We start from the raw sequence: 6,557 nt of genomic DNA on the forward strand, positions 1-6,557 counted from the left end.
GCATGCAGAGATTGTCCCTCCGATGGTGGCGCCGGGCCGCATACGCATCAGCGGACAAGCCCGGCCACAGCCAGCCAGCGAGATCGCCGGAGCGCCGCTGGTCGCGCACTATCTTCCGCCCATAAATACCAGGCACTTCATCCATTAGAATCCACACAGCTCGCACCACAAGGCACATACACATAACACCAATAAAATCTCTTGGATCAACCGAGAAGATGGCCTCCTCCTCCAGGATGCTCACGGTGGCGGTGCTGGCGGCGCTGGTCGCCGGTGCGATGTGCGCCGTGAGGGTGAAGTTGACGGTGGAGAAGGGGTCGGACAAAAAGAAGCTGGCGCTCAAGATCGACTACACAAGGCCAGGCGACAGCCTGTCAGAGGTGGAGCTCCGGCAGCACGGCTCAGAGGAGTGGCAGCCGTTGACCAAGAAGGGCGACGTGTGGGAGGTCTCGTGCTCCAAGCCACTGGTTGGCCCCTTCAACTTCCGCTTCTTGTCCAAGAATGGCATGAAGAACGTCTTCGACGAGGTCTTCTCCACCGATTTCAAGATCGGCAAAACCTACCAACCAGAATATTGATCGATACCGTCCAAGTTTCAGTTGGTCAAGATCGTCGTAATTAATTAATTCCCATGTATGAGTCGCGTTGGAAATATGCGCCTGCATGAGTGGATAGTGAATAATTTAAATATATTATGCACATACATGCATATGGTAGGAAAAGCAAGGACGGATGTGTTCCCGTTGCTCGCCCATGCATGCATCCACTGTCGATCGACGCAGCACTTTTCTTTTGTGTAACCGAATATGCTCAAGATTTTGAAATATTTGAATAATTTTTGTCAATTCACCTTTAACTTTGATACCCCTTTTTATGCATGGTACTCTCTCTGTAAACTAATATAAAACCGTTTAGATCACTGGATAAGACCGTTTGAATCACGGTCTTATATTTGTTTACATGAGGAGTACTTTGAGGTAACAGGGTGCAATATGTCTGAAAGTGGCGTGTGAATGATCTATGGAAGAATAAGCTTTATTCTTGTGTCAGGAAACTTGCTAGCGCTCTTTCTCTAATTAGCAAAGAATGTTTGATTTATAGTTGTCCTATTTTTAAGAAGAGGGATATATATATATAGGATGTGTCTAGGGCACATTTAGATGTGCTCTAGTTATTACACATCTAAGTGAGTGAATCAAGTATAAAGAGGAAAAAAAGAAAAAGAAAAATATCCACACAAATCTTAACGTAAGATCAATAACATATGACTTAAATGTGCAATACTTATGGCACATTTAGATGTGCTTTAGCAAAATTGATATATATATATATATAACATTCTTAAGAAGTTGCTCCTCATTTTTACCTATTCTTTCATCATGCACTGTCCACATCAGCCTTATGCCACATCATCAATCAGTTTACAAAATCAGTCAATCAGCCTTATTCACCCTACGGTCATGGCGTTGAAAAAAAATCAGTCTTTTCCTCTACCACACCAGTCGCTCATTCCAACCCAATCTTTTCTCCATCCCGCACGGCCGGCCGCCCCGATCTCGTGGTCAGAGTGGTTTCACCCCCCCACCCCCACCATATATCTTTCCCCAATCCTTGTGGTGTGGCGGCTGGACGACAATCTCCTCGTGAGGGTGCTCCTCCAGCGCTGACCACTGGCCCGCTCGCATCAATTCCGCCGGTGTTACTCCCCTTCGACGCCTCCCTACGCGACGTGACGCGCGCGGAGCTGCGGTTCCATCGCCGCCCACCGAGAACATTGAGTTGCGCAACCGAATCAGATTGTGTGTGGGACGGTAGACATCCACGAGCGCCGCCTGTCCCCACCCCCCCCCCCCCCCCCCCCCCCCCCCGGCCTCCTTGCTGCAGGTTGTTGGCAATAAGCCATTTATGTGTACGTGGCGCGTAGGCGGGCGCGTGTGTGCCCACGTATGGGTGTCTAGGCTCAAGCCAGAGGCCGGTCAATCTTTTGGAGCTGGCTGTTAGTGCGTGTAGTGGTGCGCACTATGTGCGCGGCCATGCAGATCATGCATGCGGGCGTAGTGGGAGTGCGTGGGCAGGAGTGAAGCGCGGCGTGCGTGCCTGCTCTGTCTATATAACCATACCGTGTACTGCTTGTATGACTGAGCCGAGTGGAATACAAGAGAGAAAAAGACGTTCGTCACCGGCGGGGCATCCGTCGCCGGAGGCGTTTGTCGCCGGGCAAATGTCTCCTCGTATTCTTGTCTGATCGTCCGTCGATCCTCGATTCCAACATTTGGTATCATGAGCTGATACATCTCGGATGTCGTTCTTCTTGACAGAGGTGTGCCGGCGGTGGCGGAGTTCGCCGGCGGCTGCGCGATGCTCCGGGCCGTGTGTCGGCCCATGCAGGTGAGCGGCGCTGTGGCTGTCATGGCGCGTGGCGGAGGCGGCGGGCGGTGACGTCGTACGTGCGGCGACCGCGGAGGCCGCCGAGGCGCTGCATGGTGACGCGGCGGCGCAGCACGGTGTGGCGGCGTGGAGGTCCTGCATGGCGGCATGAAGGCCGCGGCGGTGCAGGGCAATAAGCCGCGGCGGTGAGCCGGACGCGACCGGTGCGTGTTATGGGTGCGCACTGGACGCGTCGGGCACGTCGGGACCACGGACGCGCGTACGAGCGTGCGGTTGACGTTGGGAGGAGGCGTATGTCGGCGTTGTGCTCGAGTTCGGCTACATCCTTCCGGCGTTTGTCGCTGGCGGCTGCCATGGCGGACGCGGTGAGCGGCTGGTGCGGTCGGGCTCGTCGGGCGCGTCGGATGCGCGCGGGACGTGCAGGACGCACTGGCGTGGTCGGGCTCGTCGGGCGCGTTAGGTGCGCGCGGGACGTGCGGGACACACTGGGACGGTCGGGCGCGTCGGGTGCGCGCGGGACGTGCAAGGCGCCAAGGGACGTCAGGCGTGTGTGGCCGGCGGAGGAGGAGCTCGGTGTGTGTCGCCGGAGTCGTGATGGAGCACGGTGCGACCGGCGTCGTTGCGCCAGGTCAGGTCCGCGGGCTGGGTCACGCTCGTGACGACGACAACGACGGGAGCTGCAACAACTTCGACGATGGCGAAGTCATGGCTTAGGAGGAGAGTGTTGGCAATAAGCCATTTGTGTGTACGTGGCGTGTAGGTGGGCGCGTGTGTGCCACGTATGGGTGTCTAGGCTCAAGCCGAAGGCCGGTCTGTGGTCGCGCCCAGTTGAGCGGGAGCAGCAGGGATCCAGTCAATCTTTTGGAGCTGGCTGTTAGTGCGTGTAGTGGTGCGCACTATGCGCGCGGCCATGCAGATCATGCATGCGGGGGTAGTGGGCGTGCGTGGGCAGGAGTGGAGCGCGGCCTGCGTGCCTGCTCTGTCTATATAACCATACCGTGTACTGCTTGTATGACTGAGTCGAGTGGAATACAAGAGAGAAAAAGCGTTCGTCGCCGGCGGGGCATTCGTCGCCGCGGGCGTTTGTCGCCGGGCAAATGGTCTCCTCGTGTTCTTGTCTGATCGTCCGTCCATCCTCAGTTCCAACACAGGTCATAAGCCTAACCCGAACAAGAGCATGAGCATCTCCTCTCCTTCTCCCTCCCTCTCGATTTGCTTTATGAGTGCCTTGATTTGATGTAGTGATGTGACATCCGTATCCCCTCTCCTCTCTGCAGGAGCGGCAAAGCTCAGCCTGCCGGTCGCTGCTAGGGGTTGACGTTTCTATCACTATTGTCTCAGTTGGTGGAACAGTACATCTAGCATCGTAGATTTTCTCTTTAGTGGTAGATGTGACATCAGTCTCGCCACCCCACATCCTAAGCAAGTCCCAGGCCCGATGAGTCCTAGTGTGTGCTTCCGGTAATTATGTGTTCCTCTTCAGTGTGTGTTCCTTCTCTATCCTTATATTGCATTAACATATTGAAGTCAAGTTGCATGTATATTCTGCGTGTTCCATGTGGTAGATGCATGTCCGCTAGCCTAGCATCATCGTCAGGTTTCCTTGGTTGTTTAATGGATTAAGTTCCATGGTATAATAAAAGTCAATTTCGCTTGTATGATGAGCTGCTATTTTATCTCATTGTGTTTTGCCTCAGTGTCTCACCGGAACAACTTTGTTTAAGTAAATTCTCTTCTTGACCTTACATATCTCTTGAGTATATTATTACTGGATCATTGACCACTGTTGTTGTACTATATACGAGCTTTAGGTACGCTGAAGGCATGCCCATTGAACTGTGATGCCATTTTATTTTCAGTAACAGTGGGTATATCATGTACACATACTTTTTCTGACTATCAAATCAAACAGAGATTGGGTTTTTGAGCTACATATCCGCGCCTCAAGCCCTCGCCCAGTTGACAGTTGGATGGTAGTAATTCTTCACATGTAATCATTTCTTTATGGATTAGATTAACTAAAATGGATTTCATTATTTTTATTGGAATATGTTTGCTTGTAGAATTACCACATTAGACAATTGGTCCAGTTCTATGTGGTTCGGCTATGATTATCCGTTTGATAATTCTTTTGCACTACTATTCTTGTTAGATGTTAGTGTCGTTTTAGTTTCGTTTTAGATGGTGTTTGGTTCTTTAGTCCTAGGACTTTTTGAAAAAGACTCTTAAGGAGGTGCTTCTAAGGACTCTTAGGCGTTGTTTGGATAGCAAGTATTAGTAATGGATTTATAGAAAACAAGTTTTTAGCCGGTTTTTTGCAAAATCTGTTTTACTTACTTTTTTACAAAGAATCAGTTTGTAGAAAAAGTTGTTTGGCTTTGGAAAGTGTAAAACAGCTCTAAGCAGTTCCTTGTTTGGAGGATTCCATTCTCCCCTCACGAACGAAGTCGTCCTTTTCCCCATACTTCCGCGTTCAAAGCTGCATCTCCGATTGGTCCTCTGGCCGTCTCCTAGATGCCGCTGCTCGTCTTCCCATGGGCCTCGACGACCTTACGCGCGGACGCCAGCGGCGCATGCGAGGGCGGGGACGCCGTGCTGCTCGTACCATCCCGTCCGGTACCTGCTGGCTGAGGGCACATGGACTCGCTGCCATTGATGGCAAGCTGGCTAGTTTTGTGCCGCCCATGCATGTGGAACTCCTCCGACGGCTGGGCGTTCGATTTGCGCAGCGGGTGTAGGTAGGCCGGAACGACAATGGTGTTTTGGCGCTCAGCGGGCACAACGATGATGTCGTCGGGGCGGACTAGCTGGCCGCTTGCCGTTCGTGGCGTGCCCTCCGGTGTTGTGCCGTCCGTGACGGTGTTTCAGTGCTCGGTGGGCACAACGATGGTGTCTTCGTCGGAAGCAACGACGGAGTTACTAGCGGCATGTCGACGGTGGATTCGGTGTGAATCCGCTGGTTGCGAGACGTCCGTCGTGAGCTCCTCCGGTGATTGTACGTTCCCTGACGTGACGGGCATGAGTTCGTTGGAAACGACGGTTGTATCTTTCGGCGGGCATGTGACGATGAGTTCGGCCGGCGTATAAGCTAAACTCATTTATACAAAAACGACTAATAGTCATTTTTCCAAAAGCTCGCTTTTCTGGTTTTACGGGAACCAAATTTTACTTATCCAAGAATTTGTTACGCTAACCAAATGTAGTTTTTGGTGGTTATTCCTCAAAACACGCTTTAGAAAAATGGGTTTGGTAAAAACCACGTATCCAAACAACCACTTAGCAAAAAGTCCTAAAAAAGTCCCACCTTATTTGGTTTGCTAGGGACTTTTTCTAGTCCCAACACAAAAAAGTCTCTGGAACCAAACACCCCCTTATTTACATGCATGGCCGTTCTAATAGACATTCATTGTTCCGGTTTGGACCTTTCTTGATTAATGCAACTCCGTTATATTTTAGTGCTCATGCTTTCACATTTATTGCAAATATGGAGGGTTGTTGATTATTTCTTCAGGTATATATGTTTCACAAGATTTCAGTCGAGATCGAGTATAGCAGTTTCTCTGTCAATGATTTCAAATATCAAAACCTTTGCACCCCGTTGGTACCACATTTCTTTATAACATTATCCATTCATGAAGTCCATTTACATATAAACATGGAATGTTCTCAAAGATAATCTCAACGCTACACACACGATCATATAGTTCTTGACTCTATCAAATGAAGCAATTTCATTAGAGTAGATATTTTACTACATGGCATTCAGGTTAATCCTTTCATACACGTCAGCAGATATTGTACCACCACCAAATAGCCAACATTTCCTTTTCTTTCCTTAATGTGGACCTCCCAGTTAGTTGATTGTCAAGTTTTAGTTCTTATACTATTAATTCAACTATTCACATTTCGTATAACTAAATCTCATTAAACTACGGTGAACTCCGCCAAGGGGTCTGGGATGCCCAGACTCGCGGCTTCCGCATCCTCCTTGGCCCATTTGGACCTCTTTCCGCTGTAACCACGGCTTTCGAGGTGGTGGCTCCCAAAGTTCCTCTCTTGAAGCCCCTTCATGTACTTAGACTTTTTTTGGCATCTTCGGCCTCGCAAGCCTCCTTGAATATTTGAAACTCCTTTACAATCTCGGAGTAGGGTTCCTTCTTGTCGATGAT

General features: G+C 50.4%; 1 pseudogene; it reads left to right on the plus strand.

Annotated features, from left to right (window-relative positions):
• The first annotated feature begins 205 nt into the window (after positions 1–205).
• Positions 206–845, plus strand: LOC147973899 (pollen allergen Dac g 3 pseudogene; annotated as a pseudogene).
• Positions 846–6,557: the final 5,712 nt, after the last annotated feature.

The sequence above is a fragment of the Triticum urartu genome, chromosome 5A (assembly GCF_056163025.1).
Source record: "Triticum urartu cultivar PI428250 chromosome 5A, HENAU_Tu73, whole genome shotgun sequence".
Taxonomy (NCBI): domain Eukaryota; kingdom Viridiplantae; phylum Streptophyta; class Magnoliopsida; order Poales; family Poaceae; genus Triticum; species Triticum urartu.